General features: G+C 38.5%; 1 protein-coding gene and 1 pseudogene across 1 annotated transcript in view; one reads left to right on the top strand and one right to left on the bottom strand.

The window, feature by feature from the left end:
- Positions 1 to 26,569, bottom strand: part of PDE3A (phosphodiesterase 3A) — a 250,823-nt gene that overhangs the window by 151,175 nt on the left and 73,079 nt on the right. The window lies entirely within an intron of this gene.
- LOC132225608 (melanoma inhibitory activity protein 2-like) lies at positions 16,420 to 18,550 on the top strand (annotated as a pseudogene).

Genomic DNA, 26,569 nt, shown 5'->3' with positions numbered 1-26,569 from the left:
GGCACGTTAGCTCAATAGTCATAATTATATATTAATGTGTTAAGAACTAGCCAAAAATAAAAGTTTCAAGCCGTTTTATAAGCCTTTCTGCTACAATTCAATGAACAAAGCTTACATATGAAACAAATTGCCTCAGTGGAAAATTACATTGTTCCTCCTCCTCTTGAACCTCAGAGTCAAGCAGAGAAACTGTGCGTAACAAAAGCATTATTTTTTTTTCCAGTTTATGTAAAGCACTATTTCTCTTAGTAATATTTATGGCTAAAAAGAGATATTTATTATTTATAATAATAATAATTTAGCTCATCAATCCTAAACTCAAATTTTGAATAGTTTTTAAAAACAGATGTAACTAATGCCTCTACTCACTCATATAAATACATCAAATCAAGAGGGAAAAATTAAAATATTATAAATGAGAATAAGTCTAAAAATAAATTTTGTACTAGAAATAATCCCTCTATGAGATAATTATTAGGTTTCAACATTAAGAGTAGAAAATAACTTTTATTTCATACCAAATATTTTGGCATCATTTTATAAACAACAGAAAAACTAGATGTACAAGTTAATTGAGTGGCACTATTTCTATCTACAAGATGAAGAAGCATGTATAAAAATTTTCTAAGTGTCATATAATTTTGAAAACATGAAATATATATTTTAAAGTTACTTTTAAACAAGCAGGAGAAATACTTCAATTTTGTTTTAATTATCAAGGTGCTGGTTTAAAAAAAAAAAACCCACAAAGACTAACATATGTGGATGTTGATTCCAGCTCTTCCTTATACCCTAGACAAGTGATTTAACTTCTACAAACCTCCAAATCCTTAAAAAGGGGTGGAGAGGAGGCCTTAACAAAGCAAATTGGAATCCCTTCTTACTTGCAAACTATACGGAAATTATCATGATTATTAAGATTATAAATTTTCTGGCATATGGTATTGTTTTGCTATGGTAATTTTTAAAATGGGGAAAAGAGGTATTTATAGTGGAAAAATTAAACTCATACTTTTTTTAATAGTAATTCCAGGTTTCAAAGACAATTCCTAATCAAATGTATAGAGCCATTTTGCTCCAAAAAAATATCCAATGGACTTTGAAATTCTTGAAAATGTGCCCCCGCCCCCCCCTTACTGGTAAGGAAGTGCTCGCCAAGTGTTTGCAGAAGAGAGAACTATCCTCAAAATGTGGCTCAGCAGTGATTATATGGATGGAATGAAGAGTTGATGCACCTGTGCTAAATTCCTGGACAGTATCAGAAGTCAAGTCAATTTTTCTTTTATTTATTTTTTTCTTTTCTCATAATCAACATTGGCCCTGTTATCCCAGACAAACAAATGCTCAGTTGCCATTTCATTGCTGATGGTAGAAAAAAAATACAGGGCATTCAGCAATTATATTCTTAATAATTTTAAATGTATAGTTTAATAAGTACTGACATTTTTAGCCCACAGATTCAAAACAATTTGATGGGATTTTCCAAGGTTTGTAATTTTGTTGACATATCTTTTTAGTCTTTGGGGAAGGACTTTTCATCTAAACCTCAAGGCATTGGCTTAAATCCCTGTGGACCCAAACATATGTTCAAGAGACTTACAGTCAATCCATCTTGGACAATTTAGATAATCACATGGAATGAATTCCCCTTCGGTGCCAACTGTATTCTCCTGCAGTAGATTCACAAGATACATGATGCCAAGAGATGGAAGAGGGCAGGCCATGATTAAGACGGACTAATGATCTAAAACTTGCCTTTAAGTTTCCATTTTTAGGGCAGAAATATCATTGAATTACTCATATACTCAGTCAAGTTTCTCTGAATGCTTCTTGAGATCTTTATATTAATCATTTTGTATGCCAATCACAGAAGAGCAGAAAATCTCCATTTATTAGGATCACAACATTCATCAAATCTGTCTCACAAAACTCAAATATGATATAATCAAATATCATATAGCATAACATATGTATCATATTTGTCTCCCCTTTACTACCTGGCACTGATATTACTAAGGCATTGATTTTTCCCAGTCTAAAGACATTATAAATCAATTATAAGCATGTGATATTTGTATTTTGCTTGTCAATAATAGCAATGCTGTGATAGTATTTTTCTAAATATTTTTGCATATTTCAAAATAAGAATAAAAGCCAAAAAAGAACAAACTTTTTTTTATAGATAAAAGAAAGGACAATAAATTAGATAAAATTCAAGTGATTAAAGCAAAGACATACAAGTTAAGAACTACACCTAATTTTAAATTCCATAACTTCTAACCCAAGCTTAAATACAAACTGAAGCATTTGAACAATTCTTGTGCGTATGGTTTCTTGGCTCCGAATCTCTTTACTCATTTCTACATCCATGCTTATCTACCACCAGCCTCTTGCATTCCCCACCAATGGTTCCAAGAACATCTGTTTTTCAGTTTCTTCCTTTATTAAGAGTAGAGTCTGTGTCTTCAGCCCACTTAAATCCCAATTTACTTTCAGAGACAAAAAACCAAAGTTCTTTCCTTTGTTCATTACATACCAAGCAAGCTTAACGTTAATAAATTATTTAATTAGGCAAAGAGGTTGCAAAAGGGCTTTGCATCATGTTTCTCCCCTTGACTTAGATCCTGCCATAGAACAGAACTCGCATGGAAATGCAAGAGTGAGCTCACCAAGGGCACTTGGCCCAAGAATTTGGACATTTTACTGACTTTAATGTGGCAGAAAGGAGAGTAGGAATTTGAAAAGATAGAGTACATATAAATATATATTATACTAGAGGCCCAGTGCACAAATCGTCATGGGTGGGGTCCAGCCAGACCAGCTGGCCCAACCCCATTCAGTGGATCAGGGCTGGGCCTGTCAGGAGGAGGAGACAGCAGGAGGTTGGCCGGCTAGGCCATCTGGGGGGAGGGGCCTTGGATAATTGACCAGCAGGCCCTGCCCCCGATTGGGGTGGGGGGAGCTGATTAGGGGCAGGGCAGCTGTGGGGAGGGGCTGTGGGTGGTGGGCCGGCTGGCCCTGTCCCCAAATGGGGTAGGGTGGGCCAATCTGGGGTCAGTGGCTGGGGGAGGGGCTGTGGGAGGTTGGCCGACCAGCCCCACTCCCTGATCAGGCCGGTTTTCTGGCCACAATGGGCATCATAGCAACCAGTCGTTCTGGTCGTTACAGCGTTACAGTCACTGGCTTTTTATATATATAGGTTTTCCCTACATTTAGCATAAGAGGTGGATGAAAGGAAAGGGGAACCTTGCCTCATCATTAAACAGCATCAATAGTAAGCTAAAGAGATTTCTTAACAAATAACTAGGCTAATAGGCTAATCAAGCCTGTGAAGAGTCAGGAGTCACAGCACCCCCACATCTACATCCAAAAGAAAAATGAAACATAAACTTATTTGCTGTGGTAGGCTGGATATGAGCCCCAAAGATATCCACATCCTAATCCCTGAAACCTGGGAATGTTATCCCATACAGCAAAAGAGACTTTGCAGGTATGATTAAAAATTATGACGTAAGATTTTGAGATGGTGAGATTATACTGAATTATTTGGGTGGTCCCAAAAGTCATCACAAGGGTCCTTATAAGAGGGAGGCAGAAGAAACCCTAAGAACAATAGTGGCAGAGGCAATGAGAAGAGAAGACACTAAGCTGATGGTCTGAGGATGCAGACAGAGGCCAGAGCCAAGGAATGCAAATCTAGAAACTGGAAAATATATTCTTTCCCCTAAAATCTCTGGAGGGAGAAACGCCTGCTGAAACCTGGATTTTGCACCAGTGAAACTGATTTCATACTTCTGACCTCCAGAATTGTCAGAGATTAAATGTGCGTGGTCTTAAGCTACCTAGTTTGTAGCAATTTGTTATAGCAGTCATAAGAAACTAATACAATTACAATTTAAAATAATCATCAAATGATCACCGTAAAGATAATGAAAATTCAAGAAAATACGAAGAAAAAACACCCACAACATACATAACTGGCAAAGGATACATGTCCAAAGTATATAAGGAATTCCTATGGAAAAATAAGAGGACAAGTGTCTAATAATAAAGTGGCCAGAGAGGCATTTCATGAATGGCTCCTAAATATTTGAGAAGAGGTTCAACTTCATTATCAATCAAGAACATGAAAATTAAAACCATAGTAAATTCCATTTGATACCGATAAGACTTGTTGGCATGTAAAACAATGAGAATTCATATAATCTCTTAGGGAGAGCGTATATTGATTGTTGCATCCACTTTGGAGTGTGGTTTAGTTTTATTCTGGAGAGTTGAACAGGTACATACAGTATGACCCAGCAAGTCACTCCCAGGTGTACACCTTGAAAATATATGTACCTGTACATGTGCACTAGAGACCACATAGAATTTTATGCATATTGTTAGTAATATTAAAAAATATGAGGAAAATCCAAAAGTCCATCAAACAACAATGGATAAATATGTTGTGGCATAGCAGCTTCAGACAATGAATTAATAAGTAGTGGGAAACACCAATGGCCACAGACACTGGGGCGGTGGGGGTTTGCCCGGGGTTGGGGGGGGAGGGTCAATTGGGGAAAAAAGAGACATATGTAAGACTTTAGACAATAAAGAAAGAAAGAAAGAAAGAAAGAAAGAAAGAAAGAAAGAAAGAAAGAAAGAAAGAAAGAAAGAAAGAAAGAAAGAAAGAAAGGAAGGAAGAAAGAAAGAAAGAAAGAAAGAAAGAAAGAAAGAAAGAAAGAAAGAAAGAAAGAAAGAAAGAAAGAAAGAAAGAAAGAATAAATAAATAGTGGGATATGAATGAACTACAGTAAGTCCTCACTTAAAGTCTCACTAGGTTCTTGGAACCTGCAATTTTAAGCAAAACAATGTACAGCAAAATCAATTTCACCATAGGGCAAGTAATACTAAGAAGAGTTAAGTCTCTATAATAGATATCTTGTCACAAAAACGTCACCAAGCTTCTAAGTAAAGAGCTAAAATACTTCCAATATTAAACACTGAAATAAATGTGAGCTATACATTTATGTGAAGATGAATAAGAACAAGTAAGATGACTTTTTTCCAACCTGCTTATTCCATTGTAGGGTCAAGGGTGACCAGGGTCTCTCCCAGCAGCTCCAGGTGTCAGGTGGGAACCAACCTTTGACGGGATGCCTTTCCATCAGAGGACACACGCTCACACTCATACCCACACTCAGTCAGGACAATGTAGACACAGCAATTCACCTAACATGCATATATTTGGGAAGTGGGAGGAAACCAGAATATGGGAGAAAACCCATGCAGACAAGGGAGCACGTACAACATCTAAACAGACAGTAGCACTGGTCAACAATCCCCCTCCATCAACAACATTTTAATGGAATTGTGTTTATTTATCAAAATGACGTATTCAAGGACCTGCTCTATAGTAATAAACATCAACATAGTTGGATCTCAAAAAGTTGGGTGAAGCCCTAGCCGGTTTGGCTCAGTGGATGGAGCGTCAGCCTGCGAATTGAAGGGTCCAGGGTTCAATTCCCGGTTAAGGGCACATGCCTGGTTTGTGGGCTCGATCCCCAGTAGGGGGCATGCAGGAGGCAGCCAATCAATGATTCTCTCTTATCATTGATGTTTCTATCTCTCTCCCTCTCCCTTTCTCTGTGAAATCAATAAAAAATGTATTTTAAAAAAAGTGTGAAAAAAGTCATGGAAAAATAAACATAGTATAATTTCAATATTACAAGTCAAAAATATGCAAAAATAAACATATATACTTAAAAGATTCTTCCTATTCAAAAAAGCAAAAGAATTATTTTTTGTAAAATTTAAGATATGGATGAACTGTGTAAGGAAGAAAGGAGGACTGGATCATGGTAGTGTCTCCAGAGAGCTAAAGACACACTACCAGCAATGATCTGTTTGTTTTTTTAAAAAATATATTTTAGTGATTATTTTACAGAGAGGAAGGAAGAGGGATAGAGAGTTAGAAACATTGATGAGAGAGAAACACTGATCAGCTGCCTCCTGCACACCCCCTACTGGGGATGTGCCCGCAACCAAGGTACATGCCCTTGACCAGAATTGAACCCGGGACCCTTCAATCCACAGGTTGATGCTCTATCCACTGAGCCAAACCAGTTAGGGCATGATATGTTTCTTAAGCTGAACAGTAGAGTATCAGTTTGCTACTCTTCATTCTGTACATATATCATGCACCCTCTTTCACGTGTATCATAGTCACGATTAAAAGGTTTTATCTACAAAACTTCAATGCTATAACTCACCAGAACTGGGATTATACCAAATTAGACACTATTTCTAAGATCTATCTCCCTATTTAAATTTTTCATTACTGATTACTGAAAAAAAAACAACACTAAATGTTTTACAACTAAACTACTTGTAAGATCATACACAACAAGCTTGTACTGAGTGTCACTTAAAATATGTTAACTTTAAAAGGTTTACTGTGTTGGTAAATAATCATTTCAATTTATTTGAAAAAGAGATTTTATACAGTTTTTAATATATTTAGATATTTAGCTGCATTTGTTCCCAAAACTTTTGCCTTTTAATCCAAGCCAGATTTTAAAATTCCTCAAAACAAGATTAAGCTACACATTCCAACATCTAAAAAATTTCAGAGGGAACCCTGATAAGATTTAGACTTTAAACCACTTTATTTTTTCTCAGGATATGGAGAGTCACTCGCTACTTACTGTTTTTCTGAGACATAGTTCTTAAGATGAGTTGCAGCTGTGATCTCGTGGTCATTTTGATTAATAAAATCCCTGAGGGATTCAGAGAGATATTTAACAACCAAAGAGTGCAGGGTTTTATATCTAACTGAATAGTTGCACCTTTAGTAAAAAGCAAAAAGAAAATGATCCCTCACTTCAGGTTTCCAGAATTTCCCACTGATTGGGGTTTGCAGTGGCAGTGGAGGGAGGAGTTGAAGCTGCTGGAAGGTACAAAGGCTAACCCCCCGCCCCGGCCCCCCATAAAATTGACCCAAAGAGACCAATTATCAGGCAGCAGAGATTTTCCACTAAATACTCTGGGAAAAAAAAAAATGAAAGAAAAATACATTCCATTAGCTCAACTTGTTAAAAACACTGAATTGCTTTATGCAACTGCTAAGGAACTCCTTCTTGGTTGTTTTTTCTCATCCATTTTTCCCAGGAAATATGTTAAAAATATGTTAAACATTCTAAATCCTGAGCCCAATTCTGATCAGAATCTCTGAGGGTGATACCAAAGAATCACCTAGGTTAGGCTGACATACATTAAATTGTATGATTCTACAAGGGACTATAGACCTTAAGTGGGTAGAGATGTATCTGTCTCTTTCAGTGTTAACTCAGGTTCATCAGTATGAACATAAGGGCTGTTTATGGTTCACACATTTTCTGACTAATCACGTCAGTGTCACTCTGCTCCACAAACATTCTAAATCAGCTGTGGGCATGGCCCGCGGGCCATCCGGCCCGTTTGAAATGAATAAAACTATTGAAAAAAAAGACCGTACCTTTTTATGTAACGATGTTTACTTTGAATTTATATTAGTTCACACAAACACTCCATACATGCTTTTGTTCCGGCCCTCCGGTCCAGTTTAAGAACCCACTGTGGCCCTCGAGTCAAAAAGTTTGCCCACCCCTGTTCTAAATGTTACCTTCTCCCTTACCTCCTGAGTGCCAAGTACAGGAGCCTGCAAGCATATAACAATATTCAATAAATATGTTTTTAATGAGAAGACCAGAAAGATAGCCTTAAGAGGACTATATGTCACATATCAAATATTATTTTGGTTATAAAGTCTAAAATTCTTTACTTCTTTGAAATGGGCAGCTTTAAATAATATTAATTTATCTAGAATTCAAAAACCTAGAATATGCACATGGTTTTTCCCTTTGCAGTCCCTACTCTAGGATTTTAAGTACTGAAGAACTTGAGGCAATAGAAGACCGATGGATTTGTCGCTCCTAAACTAGTAATGTTGCTTTGTGCTATGGAAAGGAGAGCCCAGAGGAAAGAGAGTATGACCACACGCCATCTCCAGCAACGGGGATTCCTGGAGAGGTAGCACACAGGAAAGGAGATTAATGTAGACCAGCGGTTCTCTCCTTGGGCTGCATGTTAGAATCATGTGGGAAGCACTTTCAAAACACCAACCTCTGACCCTGCACAGGATTTAATGGATCCAGGAGGGAACCTTGCACCAGTCATTCAAAAGTTCCGAAGGAAATTTTAGTGTCCAGGCAGGGTTGTAAAACACTTGTAGGCAAATTAAACATTACATTGTTCTCTACCTACATGTACACCACAAAATCCTATGGAGATATTAAAGAATTCAAATGCTAGATTGCTCTCCAGATCTGTTGGCTCAATTTCCATGGTAAAGCCTGGTAATCTGCCATAGCAAAATAACAGTTATTTCATTGTCTCACAGTTCTAGAGCCTAAAAATTCAACGTCAAGGTGCCAGCAGGGTCAGTTTCTGGTGAAAGCTCTGGCCTTGGGTTGCAGATGGCCAGCTTCTCGCTGTGGCCTCATTTGGTGATGGAGGGGATAAGATGAGCTTCATAATCAGAGGGCCCTAGGTTCATCCCCTAATAATAGTGGTCATACTTGAAACCAGAAAAGGCCCCTAAATGTCAGCCCACTCAGACATCATCAATTCTTACTTCACTCTGTTCCACTGAGTTCAGATAGAGCCTCAGAGTCCTTCTTAACACCATGTTCCTAACCAAGTAGAAACAACACTCAATATGAAACCCATTTTCCATCACTATTCTAAACACTACTATCTTATGCCATGAAGTCCATCAACAAATTTATTCATTTCATTAGACAAAGCTTTAGTATATATTTTTAAAAGAGTACCCTAATATCAGGGGTGGGCAAACTTTTTGACTCGAGGGCCACAATGGGTTCTTAAACTGGACCGGAGGGCCGGAACAAAAGCATGGATGAAGTGTTTGTGTGAACTAATATAAATTCAAAGTAAACATCATTACATAAAAGGGTACGGTCTTTTTTTTTTTTTTTTTTTAGTTTTATTCATTTCAAACGGGCTGGATCCGGCCCGCGGGCCGTAGTTTGCCCACGGCTGCTAATATGTAAGAAAAATAATGGATGTTGCTGAATGATTGCTGCTAAGCAAGTCAGAAAAAACACAACACAAAACAATCTGAGTTCTGTTAACACATGTATTAGACATAGAACAAATCAGAAAAGTGATTAATTTTTCCAGCTGTACTGACATATAATTGACATATAACATTGTGTAAGTTTAAGGTATACAGCATGTTGATTGGAGATACTTGTATGTTGTGAAATGATTACCACAGTAGTGTTAGTTAACAGTTCCATTACCTCACATAATTATCATTTCTCTTTTGTACGGAGAACATTTAAGATCTACTCTTAGCAACTTTCAAGCCTTTAATACAGATAATTAACTATAACACCATGCAGGGCATTAGATTTCCAGAAGTTATTCATCCTGTAACGGAAAAGGTGTCCCCTTTGGTCCCCATTCTCCCCACTCTCCAGGACCAGCAACCACCATCTTATTCTCTGTTTCTATGAGTTTGACTTTTTTTTTTAAGGTACCACATATAAGTGATACCTCACAGCATTTGTCTTTCTCTATCTGACATTGCATTTCAGCATAGTGCCCCCAAAACCCACCCAAGTTGTTACAAATGTCATAAATTGCCTTCTTTGCCAAGGCTGAATAATATTCCACTGCGTATATACACCATATCTTCTTTATACATTCATCCATAGATAAACACTTAGGCAGTTGTCATATCTTGGCTATTGTGAAGAATACTACAATGAACATGGGATTGCAGATATCATTTATAAAACCTGATTTCATTTCCTTTGGATATATACCCAGAAATGGGATTGCTAGATCATACAATAGTTCTATTTTTAATTTTTTGAGAAACCTCTATACTGTTTTCCACAGTGATTGCACCAATTCACATTCCCACCAACATGAAGGTACCCTTTTCTCTATATCCTCACCAATATTTATCTCTTTTCCTTTTGATGACACCATCCTAACAGGTGTGAGTTGATATCTCATTGTGTGTTATTTTGTTGTTGCAGCATTACCGATGTCCCCTATTCCACCCCCTCCACCCAGCCCTAGATTCACCCCAGACCTTCCCAACACGATTGTTTGTGCCCATGAGCTATGCATTTATGCATATATGTTCTTTGGTTAATCTCATTGTGGTTTTAATTTGCATTTCCCTAGCGATGTTGAGCATCTTTTCACAGTATCTGGTCACCATGTGTATGTCTTTGGAAAAATGTCTTTTCAGTCCCCCTGCATGATTGATTGATTGATTGATTTATAATTAAATCTTCATTTGTGAAAGTATTACATATGTCCCCCTTTTTTCCCCTATTGACCCTTCCAGCCTGCCCCGCCCTCCGCCCCAGGTCTTCACCACCCTATTGTCTGTGTCCACAGGTTATGAATATAATGCATACAAGTTCTTTGGTTGATCTCTTCCCACCCTCCCAGCTCTCTCCAACTTCCCTCTGAGATTCCACAGTCTGTTCCATCTTCTTTGTCTCTGGATCTATTTTGTTCATCAGTTTATTTTGTTCATTAGAGTCCACATATGAGTGAGATCATGTGATACTTTTTAGCTTATTTCGCCCAGCATAATACTCTTAAATTATATTATTTTCTTTATTACTATTGAGTTGTATGAGTTCTTTATATATTTTAGATATAACGTCTTATCAAAGATATGATTTGCAACTGTTTTCTACCATTCTGTAAGTTGCCTTTTCATTTTGTTGATGGTTTGTTTTACTCGCAGAAGCTTTTTAGTTTGACGTAATCCTACTTTTTCATTTTTGTTTTTGTTTCTTGTGCTTTCGTTGTCATATCCAAACAATTGTTGCCAGGCGAAAGAGATTAAATTTAAGATATGATTTCCAAGAAGAGGTAGAGATGGAATCAAATTTAGAAGAGAAGACACAATTTTCCAAAGTCATTTTTGGCAAAGAAAGTCATTGAGAGTTCCCTGAAAGCCCATAAAAGAACAGTTGTCCCATGGGAATATCTATTTTGTCTGCCTTCATTCTCCACACTGACATTTAACTTCAGAATTATCTACAGTTAGAGCACTGTTAAGCTGGGTTAAATAATTTTCTGTGTTTTGATATCCTAAATAACTTACTATTTCCCTACTTCTTCCACACAACATGAATTTTCATATCTCATCTAAAACATGGGTTGTGTTAAAAACTATTATGCTTCTCTAGACATTATTTAGTATGCAATATCTTTTTAAAACATATAAAAGTGCCTGTGTTTACTAAAAGGAAATTTTATGTGTTTCTACTCTAGAAAAGTTCCTAAATAATTATTATCACCAACATAGCATTTGAATTAATTTATCCAATTCTGCAAGGGTATATCAGTTTCTCTGATGAACCAGCACCCTGCAGAAGTATGCTTCAGGAAAGTGACTTTGAAGACAATGGGAAAGACTGGAGGGGGGTGAGAGGCTAGAAACAGACCATGACCACCAGCGAGGTGGGAGATGACTAAATGGGCCCAGGCTGCGGGAATAGAGCGGAGTTGACAGATAGAAACTGACAGGACATTACAACATAGTAAAAGTGAGTAATGAAATTCAAAGGGCAGGCAAAAATGGATCTTGGATGTCACACTCAGGTAACTAGAAGGATACTGATTGCTGGGGAAGCTAGAAAAAAACTGAAAATTTCAGTCACTCCAGGCTTAAAGAATGGCTTGGAAGCCCTTCAGGGTTAAACATGAACATATGTCTCAAAACCGTCCCCCAAAATAAAAATTAAAAATAACAAGGGGAATGGTGCGAAGTGATCTCTGCCTCCTCGTGCTTTGTGAGTCATGATTTTCAAGCCAACCATCACTGGGTTCTGAAACGCAGAGAAGCGCTTGTGAGCTGCAAGGCTTTGGACTTGGCTTCCCAGTTCAGCGTGGAATTGTGAGGGCTCGAAAAATTAGACCACGTTAGCAATACACGGACTGACAAAGTGGCAGCCTCAGAGCATGCAAAATAAACTGTTTAGTTACCTCTCCTCTAGGGTCATTTAACAAAAAAACTCCTGCCAGTGAAGACATCTGAAACTTGGAGAGGGTGCCTTGTGGTTCTTCCACCCTTTGTGTAGAGAAGTCCTACTAAATCCAATTACGGTGCTTGCCAATCCATGACTACCATGCAGTGAACAAACACTTCTCAGGCACTCGCTTCTAATTCCTCTCCACAGTAGTTAGGTTAAAAGTCATAACAGCAACAGAAAATAATTCCCTGAAGTCTAGCCTGTCTGAAGCTGCATAATGGTGGAAGAGGAAGTGCAGGCAAGACCATCAGTACAACCTGAAACATTGCTGTCAGGGTAACTTGAGCTGCCTCTTGCATCTTTTTGGTTTTTTTAAAATATATTTTATTGATTTTTTTTACAGAGAGGAAGGGAGAGGGATAGAGAGTTAGAAATATCGATGAGAGAGAAACATCGAACAGCTGCCTCCTGCACACCCCCTACTGGGGATGTGCCCACAATCAAGGTACATGCCCTTGATTGGAATCGAACCTGGGATCCTTCAGTCCACTGAGCCAAACCTATTAGGGCGCCTCCTTGCATCTTTATATATAACTACAATTCACACAAACTTAGTAGGTGTCTGATGCCATGCCAGACAATTTATCATTATCGTTTCATTTAAGAACTGTAAACAGTCAGGCCTATTGATAGATCCATGTTATAGGAACAATTTTACTGATGATCCAATAAGATCTAGAGAAATTAAATAACTTGCCCCAGATCAAAGGCTAGTGCAGGACTCAGTTGTCTGCCTCTTTAATTTCGACAAAAGGCTAATGATAATAAGCACTAGACGCAAATGCAAAATATGTAACATTTAACATTAAAATAAAAGAAAGCAAGATTCTGAGATAGCTCAGAGTATAAAAGGGAATACTCAGAACTTAATAGCAAATGAAAAAATAAATGCCATAATTAAGTTATAAATAGAGTTCAATCCTAGTAAAAACAATGTTGCAATCTTAAAACCTAAACAATGCAACTTACTTTACTTGAGCTTAAAGGACAAAAGTCACAAAGTAGGCTACAAGAGGCAGACTTGATATTAATTTAAACGAGTGTTTAAAGAAACGTTCTTATCCATTGAACAACATTCCACTGTTTAATTAGCTCAAACATTCAGATTTTAAGTGGATATCCTAACAACACATAAGAAATACAGTCCAAAATCTAGGAAAAGATGCCAGAAGATGCATTTTCAATGCTTTTAAGAGAGTATCACATACTTTAAAAAGTAAATCACAAAAGAGAGCTCTTTAAAAATTCTTTTATATAATCAAGAGTAATAATTCATTTTTATAAAACATCTAAATGCCGAAGCATTTAGGTCTATGGGGTGATGGAAAAAGTACCAGGCAGGAACATAGGAAATCATTGTACAAAGCTTTGGGGCCTGGGTGTCCTCCGCTTTTTAAAAAGGGGTTTGGGTTTACCTATCAGGGGTTTGGGTTAACCTATCTTTATCATTCATTACCGAATTAAAGATTCCTAGACACACAAACAAAAGGAGTGGAGTTATCACTGATATCCTTTCTTTTATCTCCTTTCTTAGAGAAGCCTTTCCAGAGATTTCACATATTTATAATTTATTGTTTCAACCAACCCTATCTGCTATTGCTCAAATTGGAATTTTCTAAAGGATGAAAACAACCAATAACTTAGAATTTATGTTTAACAGCTGTCCTCCTTTACTCCCAATTAGATAAAAATTGAGTGTACTTATAAAAATAATACACTGGTCAAGTAGTTCAACAACCAAGAAAAAACTTTGGAAGGCATATTTAACAAAGGCTGCCCACCCAACAATGAGAAAAACAAAGAAGTATCCAAAAACCTAATAAAATTTGTGTTTATTTCTGTAATTTTTGAACTCAACTCTGGAGTTCAAAGGACAATTATTTTTTGCCCTATAACCATGTGATGGGAAACACACATTTTAGATCTCATTTTAGCATTCAAACTAAAAACCAGTAATGGAGAAAGGCAGGTTCCTTTAGGAATTAGAGCAGGTGACGACTTCTAAGGAGATTAAAAGGAAGAAACAATTTATCCTAAAATTCAAATCTTATCTGTCACATACAAAGCCACATTCAGGTAATCGTTAATAGATTAAGTCATTTCCATATTCTGAATGAATTTTTCTACAGCATCAACTACACAAAAAAACAGAGCCAGAAACACAAAAATAGACAAAATGGCCCCTTACTATGAGACATTTTAAAATAATGTACTAGTCATTATTTAGTCTTAAAGCTACACTAAAAAAAAAATCCACATTCACAATATTACTCATGGTCATGCATCATCTCACATACAGTCACCTAAATAGAGCTCAGAGCACCTTGCTCAATGGGTCACCACCTGGCACTTTTTCATCTCTTCCACCACCTCCTCATTTTACTGAAACAGATGCAAACTATTGCTTCCCAGTAAGAATTCTTAATTATTCGAGCTGTTAATGGTTGACATGCTTTATAAAAAATTTAAAACCCAACGTATTTGCTTGTAGAACAGAACTCGTTCTCTTCCCAGCTCCTGACCGTCAGTGCAAAGTGTTTGTGTTCCACAGAGCATCCTGTGTCTTTGCCTGACTTCCACGAGGTTGGCTGTCAGGGTCTGGAATGGGAACCATTTCCACGTTGCATAACACAGTTCAGTGTACTGGACAAAGGGTGGGGCCTCTGGACTCCCAGGGACTATTTGAATGGATCTCTAGGGAACATGCTTTTCAAGAGGCAAAAGAGAGAAAAATAAATGGACCAGAGGGTCAGGTTTTAACCTGCTGACTTAGTTCACTGGCTCTTCACACTCAGCAATGGCCTCTAAACAGCTTCCATATAAACACAGTTTCTTATTGATCCAAAATCTCACAAGGGGAGATCTAAGATGAGTAATATTTTTGGCGCATATTTGTATTGCTTATGCTACTTCCTTCTTCTGGAACACTGGTTTCGATATAGTCTCTCAACTTCTAAGAAGTAAGAATCATTTGCTTTCCCCATTTTATCCATCTCTAGGATGTTCAACTTGTATATTTCTATTTTATTCAGGATATGCTAGCATTTTAAATAAAAGTACTAATGATATTTAAATTCTAGAATATGTAAGTACTTAGCTTGGGAAGCTGGTATGAAGGGAATCACATCAGAGTTGTAGGCATGTGTTAAGCTACAACTTAATATGAACCAACATAAAGGACACTCTGTTCTTGAAATACATACACTGTAGAAATGGAAAAAATGGCATACTAATGAAGAGAAGAAATGTGTAGAGCAACCTCCAGTTTCACCGACTTGTATCTTCAGAAAGGAAGTTTTGATGAACTAAGAAAAACACAGAATTTTTATAAGCTATATGTAACTTCATATCTCTAAAAAAATAAAAATAAATAGGGTATAATGAACCTAAGAAACAGAAGTAAACAGTTATATACAAAGAGTTTATATGCTATGGCTAATCCTCTCATTTCATTTTAGGCTTCTTTTATATTCTCATGCCATTAGCTGCTTCTTAATTGATAATACTGAGATTTTTCTTAGTAGTATAAATAAAGTATGATATTTCATAGGTTCATAACATGGTGAGAGTGTTTCTCCTAAAATATTTGATTTTCTCTCTATAAGGTAAGGTTTGATGGTGATTAGTCAGTTATATCTGGAAAGCTTTAGAAAAATGATTTCAAAGACAGGAACTCATTCACACAAAACAAATTAATGTCTGTGCCCACGTGTCTCTTTTTATTCAACATCAGACCAGCCATTTATAGTCCTGAGCCAGTCTTTAAGAACAAAGAAAATTTGCATCACACACCACCCAGCAATACCTCAGGACCCATACAAAAACAAACAGGCTTTGCCCCTCCTCCCCAGCTCCCTGCAACTGCCTGGCCTAAACCAAACAGCAGGTGGGGCTGCAAGGAGAGGACAAGTCACAGGCTCTTGAGGGGACTGGCTCATTCCTTTGGTTCAGGGGTCCTCATGGGCCACATGCAAATAAAAATATTGTATTTGTTCCCGTTTTGTTTTTTTACTTTAAAACAAGATATGTGCAGTGTGCATAGGAATTTGTTCATAGTTTTTTGTTGTTTTTTTAACTATAGTCCGGCCCTCCAACGGTCTAAGGGACAGTGAACTGGCTCCCCTGTTTAAAAAGTTTGAGGACCCCTGCTTTGGATCATCTGGACACAAAGATAACATAAGGAACAGACCTAGGCTCCCCATGGACACTTGAGACCTGCTGACGCCATTTCCTCCACAACTCCGTGCAACCAGTTCTGCAGTGGTCTGGTCCAGTTGCCGGGTGCCAGCCAGTTTGGGTTCTGATGGAAGCTGAGTGTTCTCTGCTGCTTACTCTTGGCTCAGTCAGGGCCTGGCTGAGCCATGTATCTAAGGAGCCCAGAACTGCCCCTCAGCTGTACTTGGGGCTGGTCCTGGAAAAACTACCAGGGTTGTGGCAGCATTCCCTGAAAATATTAGAAAAGGTCCTAATCCTAATGGTTTTCCGTGGGAATTGATGATAGGTGCAGCTATTGTTGAACTGTTTGCTGTTTTCTTGTGTTTATGGAGAAGTTTTTGATCGATTAGACACCAGTTTTATGTGGCAAGAGAGGAAAAGTTTGCTGTAGCACTTTCCACATTAATGGAAGAAAGATGTAAACTACTTGAAAAATTTAGCCTTATACAAAAGCAGTATGAAGACTTAGTCACTACAGGATTCCAGCTTTGAAGAGGAGTCAACAGAAGCTCAAAGTTTGGAGGCAAGCTGTGAAAAGCTGAAGAGTTCCAAATCTGCATTTGAGGAGGAAATGCTCTTTCTAGAGAAAAGAGTTAAAAGAAGAGACATCGAAACATTCTGAACAAGATGAATTGACGGGGGATAATTAAAAAAGGATACAGTCCGCAGGAGATGAATCAAAATCACTCAAATCACATGTCACTGAAGCCAAATGAAGGCCTTCAAAATATTTCAAATGAATGAAGACCCACTTAAGATAGCTATAAAGAGGCTTTGAGTGAAAATTTCTAACTTCAGGAAAGCTGGAAAGAACTTTTACAAGAAGTTGAATGGAAAGTACAAGTGAGTGAGCTCAATAAACAGAAAATACCATTTGAAGACTCCAAAGTATATGCGAAACAAGTTCTATATGATAAAGAAAAACAGATCAACTCTGGCTGAATGCTTGCTAAAGATGCAATAATGTGCTGCTCTGCATGGAGAAGATTTAATGGATGATAACTTGGAATTGGAAAGAAGAGGAATTCAAAAAATGATAACCAAAGGGAGCTTTGAAGAAGCATATTCATGCTGCTAAGTTAAAGGCGTCTTTAAAAACCCTAGAAGAAGAAAGAAACTAAATGTTCACTCAGTTATCTGAAGGAGATAAAACAAAGGAAGAGCTCACAGAGTGTATTAAAAATCTCTAGACTGAATAAGCATCTTTGCAGTCAGAAAATGAACATTTTGAAAATGAGAATCATGAACTAAAGCAGGAATTTAAGGAAGGACTGAACTGTATCAAGAAAAGGAATTTACACTTTGGAGAAAATTAATAGTAGAAGGAAATTACGGCTTAGAGCAGCAATTTTCAACTGGTATACTGTGACACACTGGTGTGCCGCAAGAATTTTTGTAAACATGCAATACCTGACTATTTAGTCAGGGGCACTGGCCTCTTTTCCTTTGGATTGTTAAAAAAAAAAAAATGACAATAGCCAACACAATATCCATCCGGTGCGAATGCCCTGTCTTGAAACATAAGTAAATAAGTCATATAACAGAGTTGCATCTGATTGGTTGATTCTTGGCACTGAAATCCTTAATATATAAGTATAGGCACCTGATTTTTTTAAAAAGTCACTTTGGAGAAAAAAGGGTAAGTAATTACTACTACTATTTTTTAAATCAATCAAAATTATACCTTTTATTTTCAGATCGGCAAGAAATATATTTTTTGGTGTGCCGCAGAATTTTTGTGATTAGCTTAAGTGTGCCTTGAGATTAAAAAAAAATGTTGAAAATTGCTGGGTTAGAGAAACAGGAGAAACTTTCTAAAGCATATGAAGAGATCAGCCTGGCAGCTAAAGAGCTGGAGAAAGTGAGCCAAAGATCTTGCAGAAGAAATGGAGAGAACCATTCATTCTTATCAAGGGCAGATTATTTCCCATGAGAAAAAAAGCACATGATAATTGGTTGGCAGCTCGGACTGCTGAAAGAAACCTCAATGATTTAAATAAAAATCTTACGACATACAAAAAATTAACTGAAATAGAATTTAAATGTGAACTTTTAGGAAAAGATCCTTGTGCACTTGATCTTCCAAATACAACATTTGGCGAAGAGCCTTCCCTTGTGGTCCCTCACCACTGGTTCGACTTTTATCTGAAGAGAAAACTTTTCTTTCCCCTCCAATTTTGTTAAAGGGTCTGCTCAGACTTTCACCTTTGTTTCCATGAGGAGGAGGAAGAAGTTTGAGAGGCCCAGGGAAGTGGTTCTCAACCTTCCTAATGCTGCAACCCTTTAATACAGTTCCTCATGTTGTGGTGACCCCCAATTTCATTGTTACAAATTGAACATAATTAAAGCATAGTGATTAATCACAAAAACAATATGTAATTATATATGTGTTTTCCGATGGTCTTAGGCAACCCCTGTGAAAGGGTCGTTCGACCCCCCAAGGGGTCGCGACCCACAGGTTGAGAACCGCTGCTCTAGACCATCAGATTACTAAAGAAGAATAGCCAAGCTATGATGGGCTATTGTCATTTCCTCACAGGAAACCTTCTGACACTGGGTGTCTTTCAACTCCTTGGAAAACAAAGTCATAGGACAAAAATCCCTCCATTAGGCCAACCTTATCTGATCTAGTTCCTCCTCCAGAAAGGCAAGGACTTAGAAGTTTTCATTTCTTTTTTTAAGACTTGTTTGGCATTGATAATAAAATCAGCTGGTTCTTTCCCCTTTTGCTTTGAGATCTACTGACATTCAAAAAAGGCATGAAATGGGTGAAGTAGAGGTGAATTAGATACCACTGCAGTGTTTAGGAGAGCTGTTATTACCCTGAGGTCTTAAACTTTCCTAGACTGGAAGTTTGAACCATGCTCTTAAATATCTTAAATATCTACAGCCTTTTTGAAGTTAGCAAGGCATACTTCCAAATCCTACAACTTTTGCTGACATATTGGAAAGGATTAAAAGATAAATACTTGATGTTAACAGCGAGTTTCATAAAATGGAAACACCTCTCTGAAGGTCACTCGGCTTTCCACCTGCTCATCCTTCGCACTCTGACTCAGCGTAAGTTCCAATTTGTTTTCTGCCTTGAATGTGTTCTCCAAGTTGCAAGGCAGAGTTCTCACACACCCAAGTAAACCCACTCAACCTTTATTTAGCACCAGATTGTTGTTATGCTACAACTCTTACCCCCTAGCAAGACCTGATCAGCTCAAAATTTTGACATGCATCTCCCTTTGAAATAAAAGTACATGTGATGTATTCATCAAAATATGACATATGCCTGCACTGGCCCATTGATAATCTATGAGAAGATAATCATCTTCTCCTAAAGATCATGCTTGTCCTCTGAGAGGTCTCATCTTGGTCAGAATAAAGTCCGAAGACCTCAACATGGCCTACAAGGGCCTCCATGGTGTGTCCCACCGCCTCCTCTATGACCTCTTGTCACCTTTGTTCCCCTACTCTGCCCTCACCGCTGATATTTTCATTTGCCATTTTCTCTGCCTGGAATGAATTCCCCCAGATTTGCATGCACATGGCTTTTACCCCTGAAAAAAAGGAGATGTCTCCTTATCAGTTCAAGCTCCCTTAGCCCTCTTATATTAAGTAGTACTTATGGTCCATATCCGCATACCGATTCCACTCAGCCTGCTTGACATTACTTCACAACACTTATTCCACGGAGATATTATCTGTTTGAATGAAATTTCAAGTGAACAGAAGATCTGTCTATTGTTAACTGGTATCCTAAATGCTTGAAATAGTCCGGCACATAGTATGCACGCAATGCATATTTACTCAAAGAGAGAATGGATGGTCCTTAAAACGTTTTGACAGACTAAGAAGAGAACAAGGTTGAAAAAGTTAGGAGCCCGAGACTCAAACTCAACAACTCCAAGGACACACCCTCTGCCACTCACCAATCTCGCTCCCTGCCTCACCCAAATATGAGATTAGATCAGGCAATGAACCCTCTTGGGAAGCGTTGGGTTAAAGATCATAGTTCACAAGCAAAGTGATGAGGCTGGAGGAGAGCAGAGAATTACGTTCCTCCCTCGCCTCATCTCAAAACACTCAACACTGTACACGACACGATTCCTCAGTAGGCACTTAATAATAAATGACTGCCAGAAAGCATGACCATTTTTCTTTTACTGAAGAGGGGAAAAAAAGGGGGGAGCTGACACTTTCTCCTGATTTGAAATTATCCGATTGGACAAAGGCAGAAGGCAGATGGTTGTAGTAGGAGAAGCAGGCTCTCCCAATTCTTCCAAAATACAAATGCTTTGTAATACTTCAGAGGGGAAGGGTTTCCTTTCAGACATGTGGGTGAGAAAGGGAGGAGGGGAAAATGCTCAGATGATGCTATTTTGAAGCTATTTGGTAAGAATGGCTATTTCCTCTCTGATATTCTTGAACCACCAAATGTCATGTTTCCATGCCTGCTGCCTGGATGCTATCAAAGGCACTACTCTGAGGTGAGAGTGGGGGTCACACGCTCATCTTCTCACATGCTGCTATTGCTGCTGGTTTTTTTTTTTAAAGCTTTGTGACCTAGAAAGGAGATGTACGGTATGAATGATGCACCGACTGCAGAGAGCATTGAGCGTCATCAGTCTATTTATACCTCCAGGAAGGAAAAAATGAGTACAGGCCAATGACTCTCTACTCCATGGACGGGGTATGCAAAGATCATCTGGAAGAAACAATAAACACAGTGAGGGAAGAATTTTGTCCGTAAGTGAGGAATAAAAGGTGAGGCCATATTCCCATTTCCTCGGTCTTTCCAAAATTCAGTTTGCTTTTAAAGAATTTCTGGTTGGTTCCTGATGTTTCCCACTATGTGTAAAGCAGTTGGAGTCCCAGTTAAAGGCACTACCACCCACATTTTAAAAACTGGCTTTATTCCATGTATGCATACATACTCACATGTGGCTGTAATCTGCAGCCATTTGGACACGCTATAAATTTGGAGGGAACGTTTTTCAGGCTTAACAAAGTATTTGGAAAAGCCTTACAGATACTTGTGTGAGTTAACTCAGAAAAAAAGGGGGGGAAATGAGAAGATTTACATGGATTTGCACAATATGGTAGAAATTTTTTCCCCCAAGGTATGTAGTCAGCTTCTCTTAAATGGTGAACTATTTCCAGGACTAGGCAGCGGAATGCACCCAGGTACAGCTGTTAACACTTATTCCTGCATCACTGGAGAACTTAATGCCAGTCTTTACCTCTAGACTTCTAGTAGTTGTTTCTAATATAAACAGAATAGTGTGGGGCCCGATGGAAGTGATGCTGTGGAACCGACCCATGTATGTGTGTGATGCCTGCCAGCTTGATTTGCTTTTGGAGTTATTTTACTAGCAGTGGTGATGGGTTTGCTGACAACTGGCAAGAGTATGAGGTGTTTTCTAAGGCTCAAGATTAGGTATTTCCTAGTGTGAAATTTATTGATCCTCAGAGGCTCAAACCGGGTCCTGGATTCCTTCACAGACCACAAACTGATTTACTCTGAACACACCCAAGGTCCATAATAGAAACACTCCCTGTTTTTATTACTATCCAGGTCTCCTCTTCACGCCTGAGGCTGAAAATGTGAGACATGCTTCACCCTTTCCCTACATTTGCTGTAATCACCTTTGATGTTAATTCATGGAGCAGGCACTGTCATTTCATCACATTCACTTCTTCCAGAGCCTGACCCATAAAGGGGTTGAGGCTGTGTCTTGAATTGTTCAGACCAAAGGGAATTAATGCTTTATCTCTTTATTTTTATTGTTGTTTATTGTTGTTAATTGTCACCCGAGGATATTGATATTTTTCCATTTATTTTTAGTGAGAGTGGAAGGAAGGAGAAGAGAGAGAGAGAGAGAGAGAGAGAGAGAGAGAGAGAGAGAGAGAGAGAGAAACATTGATATGAGAGAAACACATCAATCGGTTCCCTTCCACATGAGCACCGACCAGGTATTGAGCCTGCAACCAAGGTACGTGCCCTTGACCGGAATTGAACCCAGAACCCTCCAGTCTGTGGCCTGACACTCTATCCACTGAGCCAAACTGGCTAGGGCTATTTCTTTAATTTTGAACACTCACAAGGCAATTTAGAGCTTATATATCAGTGATGGTGAACCTATGACACGTGTGTCAGAGGTGACACGCGAACTTATATTTTGGTTGATTTTTCTTTGTTAAATGGCATTTAAATATATAAAATAAATATCAAAAATATAAGTCTTTGTTTTACTATAGTTTCAAATATCAAAAATTTCTATATGTGACACGGCACCAGAGTTAAGTTATGGTTTTTCAAAATGCTGACACGCCGAGCTCAAAAGGTTCGCCATCACTGTTATATCCATAATTTGTTGTCAAGTTAATGATATTCTTAATCTTGCAGCAACATGTAGGAAATAGTGACTGATGCATAAAGTCGATGAATTTCAATAGAATAGAAATTTATCTGATGGACTAGAGTCTTCAGAAGGTAAATGGGCTGATGAAAAACAGTACCACCAACTGGTTTTGTTTGTTTCTGTGTTTTGGCAAGAGCTTATCAGTTTAAGAGGTGTGACTACTTGTTGTTTATGTGTATTCATTGCCAGAAAGGAAAAGTGGGCAGTGTAAAGTTCTATCAGGAAAAGGACATGGTTTAATGCACATGGAAAACTAATATTAATGATGGAGAGATTTGCATCTGCTAGGCAAGGGGGGATAGGGAAAGTGGGACAGAAATAAAAACTCAGCCACAGGTCCCTTAAACTAATAAATACTTGATAAATACTTGCTGGTTCATTTTACAACAGGAAGGAACAGAACTATGAGATGCGTCATCTTTTTTGGGTTTTTTTTCCATCTTTAATTTCTTTATTGGTTAAGGTATTACAAATGTGTCCTCATCCCCCCATTAACCCCCAACTTCCTAGATGCGTCATCTTTGAAACCTCCTCTACATGACCACACCACTGAAAAAAGAAACTTAATTTTCATGGACTACGTAATTTTAAAGCCCCTTGTCCTGTTAAATAAACCAATATTGTAAGGTTCTCTCTCCTTCTTTCCCTTCTCTCATATTGCCACAAGGAAGCTAACAGAATAATCTTTTAAAGGTACAGAGCTGGCAAATACAAATCAATTGTTCTATTGATAGGTTTTGGAAACTGAAACATTCAGGGGGAGTTCTGAACAATGGACAAATTTTCTGAGAGGCAGAAAAATGATGTTCCATAAGAAATCTGCTAAGTGAATAAGGCAGGCCAACAATTAAGACCAATTTCTCCTTCTAAAAAGATATTTTATTTTCATGGAACAGTTTATTTTATGATTTCTATATTTACTATTTTATTTATGGTGATACATCTCTTGATAATTTTCAGCACAATTACTCTGAGGCAAAGGAAAGCTAAGAGATTTACTCAGACTTATTTAAGTCCCATAAAAATTGAAAGGAGGTATTATTGTTGTGTGATATAAACAAAACACAGAAAAAAGCAATTACCGGTCAAATTTTTCTATCAGATACTGCTTTTAGATTTCCTTACTTTATGTCTGTATATTTGATCACACTGAATAATCACTATTCATCCAAAAAATAATATTTCCTAAGAAGCTTATATCAGCAAATAATTCTAGTATAATTCTATTTTTAATTTCTCCTCTCACCCACATTCTCTTACATACCTATGCAGGTAGTCAAGTTCCTATATCCAAGTTAGGGGGAGAATCACAATGACACAGTTTAGATATATCCACAATAGGATAGAGTAAGATTTGTCTCCAAGACTAGATTTATATTAAATGTGCCTCAAATAAATTTCTATATAACTTATTCTTGCCAAAGGAAATTTAAAAACAGCAATTAGTGTTGAAAAGTGCTGACAACTGAAAATAGACCCAAGAAGAGTAAATATTAAAAAGACATTTTTAATAAAATTCAATAGACCTATAGAATAGTGATTCAATGTGAAATTTTGACTCATTCAAACTCTGCTCATTGCCTTTGAGAAATTTTGAGTGGCAATCATAGCCTCCTTCACCAAATAAGAGGATGCGTCAAACATCCTATATAATAAAAGGCTAATATGCAAATCAACCGAACAGCAGAACGACCAGTTGCTATGATGTGCACTGACCACCAGGGGGCAGACACTCAACGCAGGAGCTGCCCCCTGGTGGTCAGTGTGCTCCCTCAGGGGAAGCACTGCTCACCCAGAAGCTGGGCTCACAGCTGGCGAGTGCAGCAGCAGTGGTAGGAGCCTCTCCCACCTCCGCGGCAGTGCTGTCTGTCAGTCGGACATCCCCCGAGGGCTCCGGGACTGTGAGAGGGCTGAGGGACCCCTCCCCCCACGAGTGTATAAGTTTCATACACCGGGCCGCTAGTGATATGTAATCCAAGGATAACTCAACCTATTTGCTGTGACATTGCCTGCTGGGGTCCAACCCCAGCAGGTCCAGGGGTCCCCAAAGGCGTGGACAGAGTCGGCGAAGGAATGACACGGAGACAGCGTTCAGTTGATCAGCAGCCTAGCCAGGATCTCTAGCCCGGATCTCCAGAGAGGTTCTGCTTCGGATCTCCAGCGAGGTTCTGTAGCCATGTTCCCTCGCTAGGTTCTCCAGCCAGGTTCTGTCCAGGCTCTCCAGTCAGGTTCAGTGTCCAGGTTCCAGTCAGGTTCTCCTGCCAATCTCTGTAGTCAGGTTCAGTCCAGGATCCCTTGCCATGTTCTCCCGCTAGGCTCTGTCTCTAGGCTCCGAGGCCAGTCCCGGTCCAGGATCCTCTGGCATGCTCTCGCCAGCGAAGTTCTTCTGTCTCTAGGCTCCGTGTAGGTTCTGTCTTCTGAATTCTGTCTCCTGAGTTCTGAGTCTTTCTGTCTTGTTACAACTGTATTTATACCAGTTGATTCAATCCTATCAATCTCTATTACAAAGGTTAGGGCGTTTCTTATCTCCATTCCAGGGAGAAAAGATTATGTAGTTTAAGCATGATTGTTCGTAGTTAAAGGGATTAATTACCCGCCTGGCACTTAGTTGAGGGGTTTTATTCCCTCCCTAACTTCAGGGGAAAATCCCTACCTGGGGAAACAACCTTTCTCAGAGAGGTGACTTTGGTTAAAACACAGCGCCAAGAAGGTGAGCAAACATATTAAGAAAAGTATGCCATATATGCCAGGTCCCTTGAAACAGCAAGGATGGACCGGCTCCCGGCAATTGCCGTTTTCTATGGCACGATCAATGGACAAGATGGTTTTAATCCATGCTTTTGTTCCCCAGCCACTAAGTGCTTACATTTACTGAGTTAGGTTTAAGCATATGTTTTAAATTCAGTGTTTTAAGCTGACATGCTGATTTCAAAAGACACATAATCATATTTTAAGGATTTTTATAAGATTTCCAAACTTCTAGATTTGACTACAGTTTTACAAACTGCTAATGAACATACATTTCAAAAGAACTGACCCACGATTTCTCATATTTAACATCCAGCAGTGCTGTTGACTAAATATTTCCATTTGTCCTCCACATGGGAGGATTGCACTCCCCTGCCTCCTGTGGAGTGAGGCCATGTGAGGTCAATGAAATGTACTCACACAAGTGTCATGCATCACCCACTGGGTAGAAGGTGCTCAGAGCCAGTGTGTGATTTACCATGTTCTCTGCCCCTGCTCAGGTGACTGGGGAAGCATGTGTCAAATGGAGCTTCCTTCAGAAGTAGCTGTGATATGCCCAGTCTTCCTTCCAAGCCACATGGGAAATAACAGGAAAATCCTCTTTGTCATAAGCCATTAATATTTTTGTGTGGTTGTTGTTATTGCAGCCTAACTTAGCCTATCCTGATTACTACGCATACCTGGTTGTGATTGTAAGGCTCACACTGAAAATTTGAATAAAAGAAAAGAATTTTTAAAGCCATTTTAATATGGAATGTGTCAACAGTTAAATTCCATTTGCATGTCTGGAAATAAATTTTGAAATTTTATGTGAACTATGGATGAAAAGGGGTATGGTGACAAATAATGAATTCCTGAGCAGGTCCTGGTGGGTATTCACACCCCAGGCCTGTAACTTCTTTAGTGAGAGGTTTTTAAGCCAGCCCTAATCTCCACCTGCCCTGTCCATTGTCCTTGTGAATCAAGGTTAACACATCTTTGAATTGCCAGAAGTAATACCCCTCAAAGGCATAACCACCCTCAAGAGAGCACATAATCTTAACTACCCTATAATCCAATCCCCACCTTGCTTTCTCC

The sequence above is a fragment of the Myotis daubentonii genome, chromosome 2, assembly GCF_963259705.1.
Source record: "Myotis daubentonii chromosome 2, mMyoDau2.1, whole genome shotgun sequence".
Lineage (NCBI taxonomy): Eukaryota > Metazoa > Chordata > Mammalia > Chiroptera > Vespertilionidae > Myotis > Myotis daubentonii.
The sequence above is the reverse complement of the archived record's forward strand: the minus strand, read 5'-3'. Positions and strand labels throughout refer to the sequence as shown.